This window comes from Euprymna scolopes, chromosome 36 (genome assembly GCF_053919585.1).
Source record: "Euprymna scolopes isolate OS-2025 chromosome 36, ASM5391958v1, whole genome shotgun sequence".
In the NCBI taxonomy this organism is placed as follows: domain Eukaryota; kingdom Metazoa; phylum Mollusca; class Cephalopoda; order Sepiida; family Sepiolidae; genus Euprymna; species Euprymna scolopes.
In genome coordinates this window covers 86,953,941-86,977,050 of record NC_136517.1, presented here as the reverse complement: position 1 = coordinate 86,977,050, position 23,110 = coordinate 86,953,941, and the positions used below count along the sequence as shown (strand labels likewise).

The 23,110-nt window shown below is 34.7% G+C and overlaps 1 protein-coding gene across 6 annotated transcripts in view; it reads right to left on the bottom strand.

Annotated features, from left to right (window-relative positions):
- Positions 1 to 23,110, bottom strand: part of LOC145260668 (UPF0669 protein C6orf120 homolog) — a 42,224-nt gene that overhangs the window by 14,385 nt on the left and 4,729 nt on the right. For 3 of the 6 annotated variants that reach the window (XM_080119022.1, XM_080119019.1, XM_080119023.1), the window contains exons 2-3: positions 12,725 to 12,776; positions 5,725 to 5,828 (exon numbers count right to left, since the gene is read on the bottom strand). The gene's annotated coding sequence lies outside the window, so the exon portion shown is untranslated. The remainder of the gene's footprint in view (positions 1 to 5,724; positions 5,829 to 12,724; positions 12,777 to 23,110) is intronic. The other 3 variants (XM_080119024.1, XM_080119021.1, XM_080119025.1) reach the window with 1 other exon arrangement.

Genomic DNA, 23,110 nt, shown 5'->3' with positions numbered 1-23,110 from the left:
TACACTTTGGTGCTGACTTTCAAGCCAACTTCAAAGATGCGAAGTGGCACGATGTGGCCCTCACTTGAAACCACACCAAAGACCATAATCGTGACTGGAAACTTTGTTTTTATCACTCTGGGCACGTCTCCATTATTCGTGGCAATCCAGTGATGCATTTTGAGGGTGTTGACAATGGTCCTGTTGTTATAACTTGGATAGTTAGAGAGCAGGAGTTGTACAATGGCACATCTCCGATCTTGGTTGTTGAACATTGTGTCACTTTCAGACATGATAGAAAGCTTCTATCACTCTTGGGATTTGTACACAACTGGCCAACTAGTAGATGGTTCACCCCCGCCCCCCAAAAAAAACAGTTTCCATCAAATGGACAATGGAATCAGGTCTCTTCTAGGGTAACAATTTTATCGTTCCACTCTGTATAAAATGAAAATATAAAATTAAAAAACTAGTGTGGAGGTTTCAAATAATGTAATCGTCTTAAAAAATAGAACTTCATTACTTTTTTTTTTTTTTATCAAATGGCTTAATAAACAAAAAACCAAATTAACTATATTTAAAAAGGAAATTGTTATGCTTTTATTTAAAAAAAAAAACATTTTAAATAAGGTTCCTCTAGCATCATGGTTCGTCTATGATCTATTTTTATGATTGATGCCATAAAAAATCTTTAATGAAGAGAATACGTTCACAAAAACGCCTTACAATCTGTATAATACAATAATGTACCAAAGTAGCACTAACTCTAGATGGATCTGGTTCGAATTTTGCATGGACCTTTGTTATAATAAGGTGCAACGAACTAAGCATTACAGTATCCATTCGATGCACAGTTTAGGATTAATAGGAACTGGTACAAATGTAATCATATTCAACCATCAATTTAGCATAAAGCACTCATTCTAAGTCAACAAACTTTAACTTGTCAATTTTTTTAAGGGCTAAAAACCCTAATATATATATATATATATATATATATATATATATATATATATATATATATAAAAATAAAGGTTGGCAACTAAGTGCTTGCAATTTTAAAAATACATTGTGTCAAAAATGATTTCTATCGAAAAAAATTGAGACTCTTGTTGAACATTGGGAAAAAGTTGCGGACACGAATGGAGGATACGTTATTGATTAAATAGTTGTTAGTTCTTATTTTACTTTTAAAAAAATGTAGGTTAAAAAAAAAAGAAGCAAAAACTTAGTTGCCAACCAAATATATATATATAGATAATAAAAATTACAGTTAAGTTTACCAAAATGATCCCAGATGGCAAAACTAAAGTAAATTAATTAAAGAATTAATATTTATAAAGTAATCTCAACCAGATGTAAAAGCTCGATAAAACTACAAAGTATTTTTTAGGTGATCCACGCAGTGCAACTTCGTGTAGCAAACACTTCAGATGTCACCATTCGCTGCGGCAAACATGTTTGACGCGCAAGTTCAGGAAGGCATCTTGCAGCAGGTTGCCGATACACCATTGTGTGGAGTACCACCTTGTCACCTACCCGCCAGGCAAGTTTATTTGGAGGTGCATCCCCCTCAGTGAATTAAATGCACCCCCAGATACTAACCCGGCAATTTCTACAATTCAGTATGGTATATACAGTACCAAGCCTTCTCAAATGGTCACCCATCTGGTACTGGCAAAAGATTTTCCTTGAATTTTACAGCACAATCACATTGACACACTGGTTCTCACCAAATCACTGAAGTTAAGCAATGAGATATAGATATATTAGTGTTGGAATGACTACTCGGAAGGGGGGGGGGAAAGAGGGAGACAAATTTTGGGGTATCAGAATCGGAAAAATTGATGCCTATTTTCCAATGCCAAAACGATTCTTTGTCTTTTTTTAATTTGATTTTGTTTAAAGTAAAATCTTCCATTGCTAGTAATAATGATAAAAATGAATATTGATTTTAAAATACCAGTAAAGCTGAAATCAATAGATCATCTTCCACAAGCGTATTTTGACGTTTAGGAAAATATCTGCATATTTAACGTGTTTTTACGAAAATCGGGGAAAATAATCTTATAGTTAAATGATTAAAGATTTGTAAAGAATCAGAATTGGTAATTGTATCGGAATCAGTCCATCAATAATGTGTGTGTGTGTATATATATAGTGGAGATGGTAATTAATAAAAACTGAAGAAAGTGCTCAATACTGTTGTAGAGCAAATATGCGTTTTGCTTTTTATTACAGTATCTTTCTGTTAATTTACATTATTGTTTCAGCTACTCGGCCGTTTTTTTGGCCGTCTGTAGCGTCCTCAGACTTTTACAGAATATATATATATATACACAGGCTCTATGGCCAAATTTGTCATTAGTTAACCTTTAATAACTAAATATTTCCGTTTATTAGCCAAATAGAAATGTTACTAGCCAAACCCACGTGATTTTTGGAATGATCTATTTTTATGATTGATGACATAAAAAATCTTTAATGAAAAGAATATGTTCACAAAAAAGCCTTACAATGTGTATAATACAATATTTCGTGACAAGTACGTACATTACAAAGATATTTCTGTATTTATTTTTTTTAAATAAATTTTATGTTCTAGATTTGAAAGTATAAACATTCAAATTTCTTCAGATGTTTTTTTAAACAGTGAGCGTAAAAAAAATTTTATATTGTTCTATTAAAAAAAAAAAAAAATTTATATTGTTCTATTAAAAAAAAAAAAAAATTTATATTGTTCTATTAAAAAAAAAAAAAAAATTTATATTGTTCTATAAAAAAAAAAAAATTTATAATGTTCTATTAAAAAAAAGTATATTGTTTAATTTGTATTTGCTCGTTTAAAAAAAAAAAAAAAAAAAAAAAGGTTAAGATATTTTTCACTCAGTAGTGAGCTTTGGAAGATTGTTGGTAAAAGAAATACAATAAGCGTTTTAACATTTCTAGTTGCCACTTCGAAAAAAAAAAAAAAAAACATCACTCGCAAATGCAACTGTTTCATTCGCAACGTAAAGTCCTAATATAAATATCATTCAAACACGGTGATGTTTGAATATATGATTAAGCGGCAGTTTTAATCGTTTAGAACTGCTTTAAAAGCTTCACCGCTCACTCATTTTTCGACCAAATTTCAAACAATTACAGTTTATAGATCACCTTCTCAGCTATATTATGAAAAAAAAAAAAAAAAAAAAATTTTTTTTTTCAATTTTGTTCAGTAAAACAAAAGTTATGAATTTACTAGAGTTCAAAATCGTAAAAAACTGAACGAGGTAAGCAACGTTGTTTATGACTGGTTTCCGTAGCAACCACATTGTTTCAGCAACTACTGTTGCTACTGATTCACTGCTCTTGTGAAAAGAGATGTACCAAGTGAAACAGAAAGAATGAAAGGGAGATAATTGGGGGATTTTATCGAAAGCAGACAAGTGCCGTACATTATTATTACATGCAAATGTTTATGTTTATGGGGGCAAAAAAATAAGACTGAAATTAAACAAAGTACAAGTGAATTTACTGGAAGCCTGAAAAAAAAATTTAAAAAAATCATGGATTACAATAGAAAAATGCGAATATGAAAAGTAATATGGTTAAATTTAAACATGGAAAAGTAAAGGACTAGTTAAAACTGAAAAAGAAAAGGACAAGATATTCTAGTAAAAAATATAATAAATTTATAACTTAAAATATTACAGCATTAAGAATTTTTGTAAAAATTCAATTTATAACATTATATAATCAGTTCTTAATGTTGCAATATTTTAAGTAATAAAGTTATATTTTTTTTACTAGAATATCTTGTCCTTTTCTTTTCCAGTTTTAACAACTAGTCCTTTACTTTTCCATGTTTAAGCTTGACCATATTACTTTTCATGCTCGCAATTATCTATTGTAATATAAGACTAAGTAGATGAAAGGAACCTGACCGATAAAACAGCTGTTGACAATTTTATCAAACTGATTCCGTTGTATGCATGCGGTACAGCATACAACGCAAGTTTAACCTGTATTTTTGTATGGTTGCCAGATGTGGTTCACAAACGAAATGTCGAAATGACATGATTCTTACTACAGCGCATCGGATGGAAAAGTTAACGATCTTGCTGTAAAAGCAAGAAGTTATTCACAAAACATCTAACCTCAGCAAAGACAAAAAGGAAACTACAAGGGCTGTCCTAAAAGTAATGCTTTCTATAATTTTTTCTTTTTAATTCCGCCCAAATGGATCAAAGGGGATCGCAATTTGCATTGTTATGATGACTGAACTTATGCATTCATGACCTGAGTTTCATCTCTGTTGCAGATATTGACGGTGTGAGACTAAGAAAGCAATCCCTGTCATGGACATGTGTCAGAAGCAGAGATGTATCATAGAATTCCTGGTAAAAGAGCATTAAGAATGGTGGTAGTATGTAGAAAAAATAAATTCTGAAGCACAAAAGGTTGTTCGTTTTGAAGGTGTCACTTCCATCTTTGTAGCTCTTCAACATCTTCAGTTAAAAAAAAAAAAAAAAAAAAAAGGCTTTATTTTTAAACAACCCTCATAATGGTTGACAGAAAATAATTAAAAGTTGTCAGACAGTGTATTCTTAATATATGCCGTTGACTTGTGATTATAAATTGACAACATATGAACCAATAATTTGGTTCTTTTAAAAGCATATCAACCTCGTTTGGACCATGTAGAAAAATAAATTCTGGAGCACAAAAGGTTGTTCATTTTAATGGTACTACTCCCATGTTAGCAGCTCTTCAACTTCAGCTAAAAGAAAAAAGGCTTTATTTTTCAAACAACTCACGTAATATAATAATGGTTGACAGAAAATAAATTTTAAGTTGTCAGACAGCATATTCTCAGTGTACGCCGTTTACTTGTGATCATAAATTGACAATGTATGAACCAATAATTTGGTTCTTTTAGAAACATATCAACCTCGTTTGGACCCGTTTAATGTTGAACCAAGTCATTTTTATGCATCAAGTTTTTAATATTTTAGAATATTTATAGATTTTGTTTTGTACATCAAATACATTGTAATTGATAGATTCCGTTTAATCGATGAATGGAATGTGAAAGATACCACCACATTACATTATGTAATAGAGCGCATATGAAAATAGCAGCAGCAGCAGCCAAAGGATGGATAACGAGTGATTATATTAGCTGCAGGAGCAGCGTTTGAACGCATATGCAAATTGCCAAGTATGCTAGAGTTTGCATCTGAAGAAAAAGAAAAAAAAGGACAGCATATGGTCGGAGAAAGAAAGTAGATACTGAAAGAAACGAACATGTAAAGTGAAGGCGAGAATGTGACCAGCGTGCAATCAGAAAAAAAAAAAAAACATGTTCCAGGTGAAATGGATATGGGGCAGTGAGAGACTTTTAAAGCTGGCGTCAGAGAGAAAGAAAAACGGTAATAAACGACTTGCGTTAAAAGAAAGAACACTGACCCGGATTTTATTTATTTCCTTTGTGCCTGCGATATTACGTTACAGTAGGCTTGAAAACAATGCCAACCAAGAGGCGATTCCAACAAAGGTGACAAATTGGAACCTCACTAGTGGATAAAGTTTACCGTCACGCTTAATAACCTGGTTGAGAAGTAACAAGTAAAATCATGACGATAAAAAATAAATTGAACATCAAAGTTTATAGTCATTAGATAAGGAGTGAGGATGGTAGGGGTAGGGGGTGGGGCCATTGATGTGCGAAGGGGGGGTGGAGTAATACCAAGATTTTACCTTTAATGAGAAAAACGTTTTGCGAGATCACCAATAAATGGACGACAAAGAGTTTCAGATTCACAACTTGTATAACCAGGCACACCAAATATGGTAACACGTCGCTGTAGAAAAAGAAAAAAAAAACAAAGAGATTAAAGTAATTTGTATTATTATTCATCGGACTACTGTTCTCATCTTGAGCGTGATTTTCATAACGTTTCGGTCGATATAACCTCCGATCTTCTTCAGGTGTATCTTGTCGAACTCTGGAATGTTTGTCGAACTCTGGAATGTTTGTCGAACTCTGGAATGTTTGTCGAACTCTGGAATGTTTGTCGAACTCTGGAATGTTTGTCGAACTCTGGAATGTTTGTCGAACTCTGGAATGTTTGTCGAACTCTGGAATGTTTGTCGAACTCTGGAATGTTTGTCGAACTCTGGAATGTTTGTCGAACTCTGGAATGTTTGTCGAACTCTGGAATGTTTGTCGAACTCTGGAATGTTTGTCGAACTCTGGAATGTTTGTCGAACTCTGGAATGTTTGTCAAACTCTGGAATTTGGACGGAATTTCAAGCGGAACCCTTTATTTACTTTACGGGAGTAGCATGTTCTTGTTCCATCAGCCATGACTGGATAGAGGTCCTAAAGTAATTCGCAAATGTACATTTCAGTCGCCCACACTGAGGATCGAACCTTCAACCTTCAGGAGAATATCACTTTTACAATTGATTTTTCCAAGTACTCTAACCACTGCGCCACGGGTCCACAAGAAAGTTATATTGACTGAAACATTGTGAAAATCACACTCAAGATGAGAACAGTAGTCCGATGAATAATACAAATAACCAATCCTCATCTCAAAAATGAGATTAAAGTAGTTTGCTTGAAGCATTGTTTAACGTGTATATAAACGAAATTTAGGTTTATAGAAGCAGAACAATGCAGAGCTGTAAACGAACAAACTCACATTGTAAGTGACTTAGTATTTGCCAAGCTCCCACTGGCACTTGTGGAAAAGGCATGCTCCCAGTTCTGGACCTGTATCAAAGCGGTGATCATGGCTGAAGGTGGCTAGATTGAATAGATGTCAGCTCTTCTACATAATTAAGTTGAATAAATTGATTTTTTTAAATAAAAGTTTTAAAATAAAACTGTTGTGTTGTTTTCTTTAGGGCGACAACTTCTAGCTTGTATATAAACACACAAACGCGGTTATCTAGACCAACTAAGTCAGAAAGTAAAGAATAAGAAAAAGAGATCAGATAAGGGGGAGGAGTAAAATTAGGTTAAATATTCAGTGAAGCAAAGAGATAAAACGGCCGAGCAGCTAAACAGAAAACCAATACAAAACACAAAAAATTAAACAAAAAAAAAAAAAAATTAATCTTAAATCAAGGTCATTAAAAAAAAAAAAAAAAAAAAAAAATTCTTCAACGGTGATACTTTTGAAAATTTTATGCCATCACAACAGGAATTCATTGAAACTAAAGACATTCTTGATGATCGGAACAAACATTCCAAGACTTTTTTATTGTTTGATGATTTTCAAAAGAAAATACTATTAACTTCCAACGCATCAATAAATGTCTTTCACATTTTTTATTCTTGTTCACCTTTAAACAAGGCATACTGACACTTGGCTGTAAAGGGCTACTATTGAGAATGATGTCCAACAGGGGACTGTGAAGAGTTGAGCAGTGAGATGTTTATTCACATTACATTTAAACTTCTGCAGATTAGTACATTCAAAAAAGCAGGAAACAAGGAGGGAAATTTTAAAGTCTAGCTGGAAGTAAACTATTAGAATAGCTTTCCAGCATCTAAGGACCTCTATAGTGAAAGGGTGAGACTTTGCTGCTAAACGGATTTGTCGGAGATATGTACATTGACGGGGTACAAGTGCAATGAGTTCGGAGCACATTCCATTAAAATACTTGTAAAACAGGTACAGGAATGCAACATTGCGGTGATGGGACAGGAGTTGGAAATTGGTTGATTGTGCGGGACCTATTAGATTGGAGATTTTTTTTTGGGCCGTGTCTAAGACTGAAAGACTAGTGGTAGACGCACCAGTCCGGGTGTGGCAATAATACTCCATGCACGGGTGAATAGTGGCATTGTAAGAGATGCAAGATACTTGCAGGCATGAGTAATCTTCTAGCACAGTAAAGAGAACCCACCTTTTTTGCAGCAGCTTTGGCAATGTCCTCAAGTATTTGTTCAAATTCATGTTGTCTGTGAATGTTAAGCTACGGAGTTTGAATATCAAGTTCTCAAGTGTTATTTGTCATGGCAATTGGTGGTTGAGAAGATTTTTATATTCCAAGAATAAGTGGGGGGGGGGGGAGACTTCAAAACACAACATATATAAGTCAGTGGCCTGGCAAAGCCACAGAGGAGACAACCAAAAGAAAAAAAAAAAAAAATCCTTAGCAAAATTCATCCCAAAGCAGCAAAACTAAATCTGGCTTGCCATGACACTATATACACAAATGTTAGGCATATTTTATTGGTTTGAAAATATAGGTTCTTTTTTACCAATTGTCAGAAAATTTTAACCAGAGAATAGTATTATAATCTTCAAAAAGCCTGCAAATTTTCATGTAGCCCATAGAACCAAAGACATGAGCATTTCAATATTCAATTTGGCTATGAAAATATATATATATATATATATATAATGCTCCCTATCTTAGGTTGGCCATTTGGGAAGTGATATACAAATTACCATTAGCGCATGAAGCAATGCTCTTTGTGTAAACAAACTGAGCTTAGGTACTTTGGACAATGTCAAAATATTGTTAATTCACTGCCTGCACAGCAGCAGCCATATAATGCAACGGTTAGAAGCTCCAACGGGCAATTGGGTGATCGGGTTTTGATCCTGGCTTGGAGGTAGTTGCTTGGCTAACTGCACTGATGAGCTGTGAAACAGCAAAACAGTACTTTATGTGGTATAAGTTCGAAATCTTGGTGACTATTGATCAGAATTTAACAAATGAAGGTTCATTGGAAAGCTAATGGCCTGAATTTTGTAGTGGGCAATGAGACATTTGCCTTTAAGATCACACATTGTTTCAAAAAGTAGGGGACCACTTTTCTATATGAACTTTATTTAAAATGAGTACCCACTTTATGGCCACCTTTTAAATTTTTTTTTTTAGGGGTAGTGTTTATCGTGGCCTGGTAGATCAACACAAAACGTACCTTAAAAACTTGTTTTCTATTGGTTTTCAGGTGTGCTGAAAAATATTGCATTTAAATTTTCCGCAAAGAAGTTTTTTTTTCAGGTATTAAGCAAAAATGTGTGTGCACTTGCATGTACAACAATGGCCACCACTTATAACAAAGAATTGCATTGCTTAATACTCGGAAAAATACTTATCTGTAGAAAATTTAAATTCGATAATCGTTTTCAGCACACCCAAAAACAAGTTTTAAAAGGTAGGCTTTGTGTTGGTCTACTAGGCCACAATTATCAAATAAACACCACTTCTAAAAATTGAAAATAAAAAAATAAAAGAGCCCCTCCCCCCCAAGGGTGGCTATAAAGTGGGTGTTCATTTTACATTAAATTAATATAGAAAAGTGATCCCCCACAATTTTAAAACTATAATTTCTTCATATCTTGGAAACTACTTGTTTCCTGGGATTTTAACTGTTATTTTCGTGTTCAGCACTCTCAAAAACAATAGTGGTAATTTTAAAGGATTTTTTGTGGGTGGAAAGATACTGCACCTTTACCAATATTTTAATTATAGTCATTTGTTTTCCTAGTTTTGCATATGAATTACAAAATGTCTGATATTTCCCCAAAACTTCTGGCCTTGATGGAGGGGAGACTAAGACTTGCTACCATGGTTTCAAATGATCTGAAATAACAGCACGGGGAGACTTGATTCCAAATATTTCTCATATGTTATTATCTCCCCTCTTTTGAAAATAGGGTTCGATTATGAACATCTCAAGTATCAAATAATCCTTATACACTGTGAAATTTACTTCATGTATGAAAACCAAAGAGGTGAGATATAACAGATGAGAAATATTTGGAATCAAGTCTCCCCTTGCTGTTATTTCAGATCATTTGAAACCATAACAGCAAGTTTTAGTTTCTCCTCCATCAAGGCCTTCATTGGAAAATTATTTTCTCAGTAGGTCAATTAATCTCCCAAATTTATTTACATGAACAAACAATAGTGCCAATGTTCTTGAAGGGATCATCAGTTGTTTACCATGAAACACTCTTTTGGAGATTTAAAAAAAAAAAAAACAGTATATTAAATCATGGCTCCTTAGCAGTGTTGATGAAACACAACCTCCCTCAAACCACACACACTACACATATATATAAATAAATAAAACATCCCCACTCACCCCCAGCTGTATACGTGAATCTGTTTCAACAGCAATTTGTCAGTTCTTAATGATGGTATTTATCTCGCTCCTACAGCGGGAAAGATGTGATATAAGAGTCAAGACGTGGGATTGAAGATCTAGCATCCCAGAGAAAAAAACACTCTAACATAAAAAATTCCTGGGCAACCACGTTGGTATTCCCCAGTAGAGGCAACTCAGATGATTAGCAATAAACCAACCCTTTCTAGAAGAGAAAGGGCAAAGCCTAGGAGGGTGAACCTCTTAGAACTGCATAGGACCAGCAAAATATGGCAATCAACAGGGAATTTCAAGAATGACCGAGACTTGATTTTGGGTCCGAGGCCCCCCCCCCAAAGCAATGTTGTTAATTCTTGATGTGGGTTTTCAGAAAACGTGTTCATTACATTTCATTTTAATAATTTGAAAATTTTATTTAGCTCAGCAACTTTTAACTGTCATCTATTTTCACTTTTATACTCATATCTATTATGATTGCCAATCATGACAAAGTTCCTTAAATCGGGACAAAACATTGATAAGTCACTAATTTTTATTTCTATGTATTATCTTGTAAATAGTTTGAGACTTTGATCTGAATCAAACAGACTTTTGCCAAATTAAAAGAAAACATTCTGTGCTTCTAAGATATTAGAATGAAAATCAAAAGTAAAAAAAATTGGATTTTCATTAAGACCCCCCCCCCAAAAAAAAAACTATGGTTTCTACTACTCACTTTTTATGTCATGTCGCAATTAGTTAAATATTACTGCATTATTCCTTTATATATATATATATATATATATATATATATATATATATACACACACACACACACACATCATTGTCTCTGTTATTGTTTGTTATATTGCATTTAGTTTTTGGTGTTAAGTCTGCATTTCCCTCGATCAGGAAGGATGGGTTGCCCTACATCACACAATGTAATGTCATTTAGGAATTTAATTGCAAATGTTTTGCTGGCTATGTGGGTTGAATCTCCTTACATTTGCAGACATGCATTAACCGCAAAATCACATGAGCCATATTCAATATTCTAACCCTACTAATGAGCACAATCAACACTTCCCACATAACTCTAAAGACTTACTCAACAAAATAAAAAACAATGTACAAAACAAAACTACACACAGCTTAGATACATCATTATATACTAATGTCCCCATCAAAAATATTTTAATTTACTCTATACACCCCCCACTCCAAAAAATAAAAAATAAAATAAAAATCAATATTAACGTTTCCTCAATGCACTTTCAAAAAAATTATTAGACTTATCACTGTCATGACATATTTTCAATTCAATAATTTTTACAAGCAAAATATCTTATCACAAATTAGACAGGGTAAACCACGCTGTTTTCACCCCTTTTCCACCTTGGAATCTGCCATTTGTTAACACCTTAAAAATCCAGCGAGTACCAACAGGTATAAAATGGAGTGTTTTAGAGTTTTACATCGGGCGGACTCTCAAAATCATTTGAGGATTTTAGAGTCAGTCTCGATTCTCTTACCTAAACCTCTCTGTTGGCAGAAAGAAATTCATCATCATTAGACTTGTTCAGAGATATCTTAATTATTCTCATTATTTGTACATATATTTTACTTAATTGTACATATTCATATTACCACTTGAAAAAATTTTTTCTTGGAGAAAAAAAACAAAACATTTACATACATATGCCTGTAGTTGTTGCCTTTTATGTCAGAATTTTTATCTTTTTTATAATTTGTATCCAACGATTAACTCCTGAGGAGTTTGTGGGCATCTTGAAGGTTTCTCCATTATTTTTAAAGCCTGTATAAATTTTGTACCATACAATTTATATATGTTGTAATCTGAAAATTTGTATTTGAAAGAAGAAAAACTCATAGAACAGATTTCATAGTAAATATTTTGCTCAGCAAAACAAAATATGGATAAGATACAACTTAATTAAAACTGTAACATTATCATGAATCGACTCTTCCACTTAGTGCAGATTGCGAACCCATGTGATTTATATTTTGCCATTCCTTCCAATCCAGGGCAAGTTGGTTGACGGACGCCCAACTGTTGACGGATGTTCAATCAAAAGGATTTTCTCTCCACTTTCTCCTTGGTTTTCCCCTCTGCATCTTTTGCCTTCTAGTCTACCCTCAAAGAATAACTTTGACAGACCAGCGGTTGATCTTTTGACATGGTCAAAAAGTTTGAGGGTTTTACTTTTAATTTTTATCAAATAGAGGGGGTAGGAAAGTAGTTTGACAGAGGATGGATATTTTGTTTTTTTCTCTATCAGGTGATGTCCCGTAATGAAACGCATTCTTCAATGAGATTTGGTTAGTTGTTTAGTCCAGGTGATACAATCAAGGCCATAAACAAAATAAAATTTGTAAAAAAACACATGCAAATCCCTCAGACCCCTCCCCTCTTTCCCAGTAACACAGACTTCTATAAATTGCTAAGTAAAAAATATATTACAGAAAAATTCATGGTAACATTTTACTTTAAAAAAAGGCACCAGATGTACAGAAATAATTCAGAAAAATAGAAAGAATGGGGGTGGGGGGAGGGGGCTGGTGTTTGGCATTATTGAAATGAGTTTCAATCGACATTCAAAAATGAAATTAAATACTTACTGTCAGTCATTCTGTTTATAGATGAATTATTGCATCATCCAGAGATTTCATTCTGAGAGAAAAAAAAAAAAAAAAAAAAATTAAATCCATGTTTTAATTGGAAAATAATAAATATCAGAACAAGAAATTAATTATTTCTTGGACTTTTGAAAACAAGCCCAACCAGTGGGATTCCCCTTCCACAAGTGAAAAATTTACTTTCATCATGATTAATGTTCAAAAGGTGTACTTATTGAGAAAAGTGCGACTGGATGAACGATTGGGGCCAATTTTATCCCTATAATGTCTCCTAGGGGAGCAACCAGAATTATCCCAGAAAATCCAATCTGGCAAAAATTTACTTTCACCATGACTAATGTTTGTGCAAAATTTTAAATAAATCCAAGACCTGGTTATTGAGAAAAGTGCGAAAGGATTAATGGGAGTGAATTACTAGGGCCAATCCCTCGTTTATCGGGGGACCACTAAATCATTTTTTCTAAATACTAACAAACATTTTTAATGTTGGAGAATGAGTCTCCTTGCTGTTTTGATTGCTTGGAGACTTGGGTAGAAAGTACCAGTCAAGAATCTGTTCTTGACAATCAGCCGGACAGGTGCAGGGCCAGTTTCTGACCCAGTACCTGTTGAACTGAGGTATGCCGCCCAGGTAATACCTAGGAGGTCCACCCTCCCAGGCCTTGCCACCAGATTTTTAGGTAGGGAAAGTTTATCACTTCATGCTTGAGGCGCTCCTACCGGAGAATGCTGATGAGGATGCCCTGGCAATTTTTGCTAGGCCAGAATACCACTTCTTTAGGGGTACTGGCTGGTTATCCCTACTTTCTGACCTTGTGTCAAATCTTGCTGAAGTGGGCAGCAAGTAGATATCTACTAACCAACATAACCCTGGTCTAAAACCATGTTAAACATAAGATATGCGTGCGTGTATATAGTAATATAATTGCAAACAAAAGCATTGAAACTTTAAACGAGTCTTTTAAAAATCATATAAAAACAAAACAGACATATTCTGAATATCACTCCGATATTCCCCAAATTATATGCCCCCCCCCCAAAAAAATCGGACAACTGGCAATGGCAGTGTCACACAAAATCACATGAGTCTTACATATTCTAACCCCACTAATGAGCCCAATCAACACTTCCCACATAACTCTAAAGACTTACTCAACAAAATAAAAAACATTAATGTACAAAACAAAACTATACACAGCTTAGATACAACATCGTTATATACTAATGTCCCCATCAAAAATATTTTAATTTACTCTATACACCCCCACTCAAAAAAATAAATAAAAGTACATAAATAAAAATCAATATTAACGTTTCCTCCAGACACTTTTATAAAAATTATTAAACTTATCACTGTCATGATGTATTTTCAATTCAATTATTTTTACAAGCAAAATTTCGGTTTCCCTATGGGTTTAGTGAAGTATTAGCCAGCCTATTCTTAGAATTCCTAGAATCTGGCTCTTTCAAGTGTAGATTACTTTCAAACAACATTTTAATTTTTCTTCCCGAAAACATGCACACAGAGAATATTAAAAAAAATTAGACTCAGTTGAATCTATAAATATAAAAGCGAAAATGTATGTATGTATGTATGTATGTATGTATGTATGTGTGTTCGCTTTTTCTGTATGTCTACAAAAGGCTTTTTCCAGAGAAGCGGTCGGTCGGTTCACAACTTTTAAAAACTTTTTATATCACATATAAATCGTAATATCTCACAGTTAACGAAGCTCACCTGTCTATTTAATTTGCTTGATTTCGGGAAGATAAATATTCAACATTTGCAGCTCGCCCCATGTGGGTTAGTCTTTTTCCTATAACATCTTGGGAAGCGTTCCCGCAGTAAATGAAATACTATCCCGCAGTCAAACTTGACCTCATTAAGTCATTAAAACGGGCACTTGCCAAATCCAAGTAATTAAATAAATTCAAACGTGTTTACGTTAACATCTCGCAGTGGGGCAATCATTAACGTTGCACGTTTTTTTTGGTTTTTTTTCACACTTTAATTTACAACTTTGCCTCAACGGTTCGGGTTCGATCCTCATACTTACTTTTTTTTTTTAACCCCCCCAAACCCCGGAGTTTCCACACACACACATATCCAAACACCCGGGCAACGCCGAGTACCCCTCGCTAGTCCTATATAAAGTTCATCTATAAAACGGAACAATCATTCAATACCATTTCTAGACATAAAATCCAACAATAATCTATATAAAAAAAAAAAAATCCTTCAAAGTTCCCCGCAAAACTACATATAAAACTGATTACATACATTTCTACTCATAACCTCAAGCTCATAACAAAATAACAGGCATGGTAATCGGTTTCTGCCTATGTGCATTCAGAATTTGTAGTCCAGAATATCTGGATAAAGAATACAAATACCTAACTTGTAAAACATTGCAATACCCCCATGTTCTATACTAAATACAAGAAAAGCAAAAATCATGAACACCAAACATTTCTCTTATAAGATATCTTTTACCCATCCACGTCAATAATAAATTTGCAACACTCTAAACAAACCAATATTACAAACCACATCCAACTATAAGACAAACATTAAAAACAAAACATTTTCAAAATAAACCTACATCTAATGCATGCCATAATTGCTATAATATATATATATTATATTAAGCACCACCAAAACGAGGGGGGGGGCAGGTGAGTATACAAAATTTTCAGCAATTATTAAGAGAAGAATGAACTTTATATAACAGTGTACTTATTTTTTTTTATAAACGATATATATATATATATTTCCCCCTTGTCTTGAAGGGGGGGGGGTCCAAAATATGCTTAAAATAATCATCTAAAACTGAGCAAAACATATTGTGTTGTTGTAAGGGACAGGATTATAGATTTAAAAAAAAAAAATTTAAACAAAACTTGTTTGCATACTTTATTTTGACATCTGAATATCAGAACTTCGATTGTGTTTAATTATTCCGCTTTTGAGTTTTGAAGTGTGAAATTCGGTGAATATGTTAAGTAAAATAATTAATTTAAGTTATGCAAAACAAAAAAAATTTTTTTTTAAATATTTATACGAAAAAAGCCATTTTAAAATCTTTGATAAATAAATTAACAATTATTTTTTGGCGAGCCAAATAATGCATGACCATTATTAAACAGGGAATGCTTTGAAGAATCGATACAAAAAAAAAAAAAAATCGATAAATATTGTGCTCTTTGTGTTAAAAATATCATTTTTTCGATCCCGGTTGAAAACGTTTGCCGTCTTTTGACTACGGTGGACCAAACGCGCTGAAATAATTTTTTTCATTCTGCTTTAAATTGCCCCCCCCCCATTTTGGAGAGCCGTACCCCCACACACATACACATTAAAAACCAAACTCATACAAATGGTCACCCATCTGGTACTGGCCAGCCTCAGCGTTAATAATACATTGAAATTTTTGTCACTGAAAAATAAGCATTGTTTGGCCTTCCATAATTTGCTTTTTATCAAGTACAAATGTAAACATTGTATCAAATCGACGCAAAGTAACTGGTTGCCTATATGAATAAGTGGAATTATTTGAAATCCAGGTACTTATAATACTTTTGTATATTCTCATAGAAAATCACCCTACATCTTAGATAGACAAGAAATAAATTAATTTTTTCAAAAACCTTTTTTTTTCTTTTTTTTTTTTAACTATTTATATACGTTTTTTGTGCAAGACAAAAAAATGTCAATTGTTAACTTTTGGGGAAAATTTAACATTTAAAATTTAATTAAAAATAGTAGAAAAGTTTTACATTATTCTGCTTTCTATATGATAAAATTCAGGGTTTTATTTTCGCTTTAAAAAACAACTTGATTTTTCGGCCATTTTTGCTGGTGTCTATATTATATATATACCTTGGTGCAACTCAGAGACTTGAGAAATAAACATAGATGACAAAAAAAAAAAATTTAAAAAAATAGCAATCCTTTGAATGCATTCTCATTCATTACAGCATAGCCATTCTTTTAATTTCAAACAAGCTAAACTCATCAAATTCATTTTAAACAGATCTTGCCAAAGACTTCTTAAATCAGCTCTTATTGCAAACTCAAACGCAATTAAATAATGTGTGGGTTTCTATAATTTATCTCCTTTAATTTATTTATTTTTTTATTACATTTTCACCCCAAACAAGGCATATTGCCACTTCGTTGTAGGGGGCTACTATCAGGGACATAGGCATCAGGGGTACTGTGTAGGGAGTTGGGCAGCAAGATGTCGGTTCACGTTACACTTGAACTTTTGCATGTCAGTACAGTTGGGGAAGCAGGGACCCGGCAGGGAATTCCAAAGTCTAGCTGTCCTTGGGAAGAAACTACTGGTGTAGAAGGCTCTCTTACATCTAGGGATCTCTACTGTGAAAGGGGTGGGATTTAGCTGCTTGCCGGGTTTGTCGGGGGTATTTACGTTGAGGGGGCATAACTGCTTGCAGTTCATCAGAGCATTCACCATTAAAGTACTTGTAGTGTAGAAAAGGCAGAGGGATGCAACATTTTGTCGATGGGACAGGGGCTGAAGTTTAAATGACAGTTCAGAACCTAACAGATTGATGACTCTTTTGAACCTTGTCTAGGAGCGAGAGACTAGTGGCAGATGCACCAGCCCAAATATGACAACAATAGTCCATACATGGGCGAATGGTGGCCTTATAGAAGTATAGGATACTTTCGGTTGTTAGTATCTTTCTAGCATGGTAGAGAGAACCTACCTTCTTCGCCGCGATCCTGGCAATACTCTCAATGTAATTGTTCCAACTCATGTTTTCTGAGAGCGTTAGGCCGAGGAGTTTAAAGTTTAAAGGATGTACTTTCAGATAAAGAGTCACTGGCCATTGCTATTGGTGGTAGAGAAGGTTTCTTGTAGTTATTGAAGGAAACTAGTTTAGTTTTGGCAGCATTAAATGTGACCATCCATTTTTGTCCCCATTTCACTACAGATCGGAGGTCATCCTCTAGTGCTTCTGCCATTTCTTTAGATATGTGTTCATTTGTTTTCCTGTCGTGTCTGTTATAGAGTGTGGTGTCATCAGCATATATACCCATCTCACAGGCAATTTTGTCAGGGAGGTCATTTATGAATATTAGGAATAACAGAGGTCCCAGGATAGACCCCTGAGGCACTCCCACATTTATATTGTATTGTTTAGATGTACGACAATCGAGAACCACCTGGATTTTTCTCTTATCTAAGGATTTAATTATGTCATGTATTCTTCCAGTGATACCATATGATCTGATTTTTCTGAGAAGACCTCCATGCCATACTGTCAAAAGCCTTAGATATATCTAGAGCTACCGCTCTACCCTCCCATGTTTTGTCCAGTGACTGGTATATATGTTCTGCGATTACAGTTAGGATGTCTGCTGTTGAACGGGCTTGTCTAAATCCATATTCTTGGTCAGTCAGAAGTTTAGCATCTGCAAGGTGATGGACTAGAGCTTGGTTAATTATTGTCTCAAATATTTTGGCGAAAAGTGGGAGGAGGCTAATGGGACGATAATTTATTGGGTCAGTTCTTTCGCCAGAATTCTTGAAAACTGGTACTACAGAAGCAGTTTTCCAGCAGGCAGGAAAGAAAGATTCATTAAGGCATTTGTTGTAAAGTTTGAAGAGAACTGGAGCTACTTCGGCGGAGCACTTTTTTAATAGCACAGCCGGGATGAGATCAGGTCCAGATGCTTTTGCAGTGCCAAGATTTCTTATGATAGCATGCACCTGAGAAGGTGTGATTTTTAGATCGTCTAGTGTGACGTCTGTCCGCAAAGGAAAGTCAGGGAGGGGGTGGTTGGCAGGGTGGAGTTAGAGGCAAACCGACTGGCAAGCATGTTAGCCTTCTCAGTTGCAGAGCAAACAACCTCATGATTGTTGGATAGTGGGTGGATTGTTGATTGCCCATTAGTTACTACACTGTTATAGATTTTCCAGAAGTTGCGGGTTCCTTATTTCTGTGCTTCGATGCATTTTTTGGTGGTTTCAGTAAATTCTCTTAGTTGTCGCTATTTCTTTCTTACAGTTACTTCTGGCTTCTATATAGTTCTGCCTGTTTGAACTGGACTTATGTCGGTTAAATCTCCGGTACGCATGCTGCCTTTGCGTGATGGTGGCTGCACAAGTAGAAGTAAACCATTGGGGATAGTGGGGCTTGCTATAAAATTTCCGTGTGGGAACATGTGCTTCTATTGCTGTTTTGAACCATTCAATGGTCTCATTTGCGCACTGTTCAGCAGGAAGTGAAAAGATATTTTGCCATGCGGCGTCCCTGATGAGATCCCTGATGGTTTCCCAGTCAGTCTTTTTATAATATCTCGTTGTTTTGAGCAGTGGCTCTTCAGTTTTGGCTCTAAAGTTTAGGGCTATTTCAACTATTACCACTGCATAATCAGCGTTCCCAAGTGGGCTGTGGGCATTAGTTATAGTCATCGGGAACTGTGGTCAGAAACAGATCTAGAAGTGATGTGTGTTGTTAGTAAGCTTATATTAAAACTTAAGTGCCTACAGTAAGTTTCCAGACTTTTGTACAGGAATTTAAAATTGTCATTTGCTATATATCTTATGAGATGACTGATCAATTTTTATGATTTCAGGTTCAAATGAACAGCTACAGCAGAATACACCCTACTAAAAGCTTGATTGTCAAAGCTGGTGAATTTCAAAAAATGCAATCTGGATGCGAGGACACTTTAGAAGAACGATATGTAATAAAATTCTGTTTTAAATTTGGAAAAAATGCCACAGAAATGTATGGAATGCTTCAGACTGCGTTTGGACCATCTTGCATGAATAAAGCATCAGTTTTTGAGAGGTATAAGAGATTCAAGGAAGGCAAGGAGTTTATGAGGGATGGTGAAAAGTGGGGGGGGGAGTAAGAAGTTAGAACACGAGAGTTGATTGGCCAAATAAAGAATTTCATGGATAAGGGCCATTGTGTGTCTATAGAGACAATAAGTGCACAGTTTGATGTCAGTGTGGGAACTATACACACAATTATTTGGGAGGAACTGAAAATGCGGATGATTTCTGCAGATGCACCAGTCCACAACTCCATCCTTGTCACAGCCTATTTGACCAAGATGGGCATCAAGGCAGTTCCTCACCCTCCCTATAGTCCAGAACTTGTTCCCTGTGACTTTTGGTTATTCCCTAAACTCAAGGAAAACCTTAGAGGCTGTCGTTATGAGATACAATGAGGTTGTGATGAGGGTCGTTGACAATGACACAATCACACAATGGGACTTCCACAAGTTGTTGGAACGGTACAAGTGTATTACAGCTGGAGGAGATTACTTCGAACGAGACTATAGTTTCATGTGTGTACCATCAATAAAAGTGTCCATACAAAAGTTTGGAAACTTATTGAAGGCACCTCATATCTTCAAAGAAAAGATATTTGTAAACACAGCTTAACTTATCAGATTTATCACCAAACAACATTTTTGCTGATCTGACGATCGCAGTTTTTTTTTTGTTTTTTACACATGCGAAAGGTGATAACGTACATACAAAGATAAATGCCTTAGTTTATTATTAGACATTTCATCCTGTTAAAAAAAAAAAGACAAGTTATAGCAGTAGACTCAGAATGAGCTTTTTTTTTTATACCAAACTGATGGTTGAACAAGGTTAAATTTGTGCTCATTTTTGCATTCAATACTATCCCTAACTGTACATCGAACGGATACCATAATAGTTCGCTACACCTATTATAACAAAGGCTCATACAAAATTTTACCCAGATCGGCCCAGTAATTTCCGAGAAAAGTGGAACTTAAATGCTAATCCTTATTAATCCCTAACTGTACATCAAGCAGATACCATAGTACTTAGTTCATTACACCTTATAACAAAGGTTCATACAAAATTTCAGCCAGATCGCTTCTATAGTTTCCAAATAAAAATCGAACATTCAAACACACAGACCAAGAAAAATACAAATTATTATATAGATTACATGAAAAAAAAAAAGAAAAAAAAAGAAAAAAAGGAAAACTTAATATTTACAGCTCCTGACTAAACACATTTGAAAAAAATATGTGGCCTACAACCAATGACATGGTTTTCTGCATGTAAGCACAAGTTGACAACAGCAGGTGACAAAAGGACAGAATAGAGTAGCAGGAAAAGGTGGAAAAATGAACTAAATGTTTCACAGCTGACACATAAAAAAAAAAAAAAAAAAAAAAAAAAAAAAAAGGAACATTTTGTACATATAGAAATCATTATCTATTGATATACACTGATCCCCCCTCCAGATTTATTTTAAACTCACGTTCATCCCTTAACAAAGCATATTCCTACTTGGACACAAGGGGCTACTATTTGAGACCATGCCTAGAAAAGACTAACAAGATGTTGGTTTACATTACATTTAAACTTCTACATATGAGTACAATCAGGAAAGCAGGAAACAAGCAAGGCCATTTCAAAATCTAGCTGAGGGAATAAGTTATTAGAATAGAAAGCTTTCTGGTATTTAGAGACCGCAACAATGAAGGGGTGAGATTTTGTTGTTAAGCGGGTTTGTTGGGGATATGTAGGTAGAGGGGACACAAGTGCAACGAGTTCAGAGCATATTCCATGAAAATATTTGTAAAACTGGCACAGAGATGCTACACTGTGGCTTTTACAAGGAATGGTACACCGTCTCCAAATAATGTTATTTCAAGTAACAGCACTAAGCTGGATACTCCACCAGACTATAAGAATTCTTATCCTGAAATCCAGCAGGAGACCAAGAGACAAGAAAGATATACTATAAATTTATTCAAATAGTCATTTGGGGGACGACAATTATGTTCAACTTTTTTTTACTAACTCAGTGTTTGAAAGATAAAAAGAATTTTAATGCAATATTTTTGTTGAATGCATACTAGACACTATCCTCAATCGTGTTTCTGTGCAGAGGTTTGTTGTCAGGGCAACCTGGCATGAGGATATTTTTCACCCTGACATTTTTTTTTTACCCTGACTAAATATTCAGAAAAACCCTGACTAAATATTCAGAAAAACCTGAAGTATTCACAGCCCAAATACAATCTCCTCGGTATGCCTGGATTTTAAATGATGTTACCTAACAGCACTAAGCTGGATATTCCACCAGACTAGATGAATTCTTGTCCTGGAATCAAGTAAGACCAAGAGACCACAAGAAAGATACATTATAACATATTTAAATGCTTAACTGGGGAGAGAAAAATTATGTTCTCAATTTCTTTACGAACTCAATGTTTGAGAGGTAAAGAAGAATGCTAAGCATTTGAATACTTGTGCGTCTCATATAGATATCAAGTGTTAGCCCCTAAGAAAAAGGCTCCTCGATTTCTGAAAACTTTGAATGAAGTAAAATGAAACAGTAATAATTTTTGTTAATAAAACATCTGATGTGACTGATATGTTAAAAACAGATACTAACACTCAGAATTATAAATTTTCAGTAAATATAAAAAAAATAAAATAAAAAGTGTAATAAAAATGAGTTTTTTTTTTTTTTTTTTTTACATAGGAGTCACCACTTATTAAGGCCCAGAGGTCACTCGAGGATAAGGATTAATGAGTGTACAGTGGTCAAAAGGACAATATCGTAATCGTTAGTAGTGTAAATTGTATTACTTAAGGGGAATGGCTCATCTAGAACTTGTTTACATTAGACTTGAAGATGACCATATTGTAGTCAGCTGGAAAGCAAGTAAACGGAGAACAGTTCCACAGGCGTGCAGTTCTAAGAAAGAAGATTTTTTCATGGAATCTACGTTTAGGTTTAGGCACAGATAAAGAGTGGGGGGAATTATTGATAGTGTTTTCAGCTAGATGAGTGTTTGTGAAAGTTTGGCGAGGGGGGACTAAAGATTGAAGCTCAGTTGAGCATTTGCCATGAAAATAACAATAAAGCAGAGACAAACTTGCAACATCTCTTCTGTGAGATAGAGGTTGCAGAAAAGAGAAAAGGACATCTACGAGGCTACGAAGTCTATTTTAAACTATCAAGGCAGGACAAGTCCTTTCTAGCAGCTCCTGCCCAAATGTGGTAACAGTACTCCATCCTTGGACATACCTGACTCATATAGATAGAGAATTGCATCAGCAGTGGTATATCTACTGGATCGATAGAAGGATCTCACCATTTTTCCAGCGACCCTGGCAACAGATTTAATGTACGTGTTCCATTTCAGATCAGGAGTAAAGGTCAAGCCCAGAAGCGTGTCAAAACATGAGGCCTCCCCAAGACGAGAGCCATTCATTTCAATTGATGCCAGATGGGGATCAGAACGTTGATGTGCTGTATTTATACTGTTTCCATTTTCTGTTGTTCGAAGTTAACAACTCACTTTATTCAAAGAAGATCGGT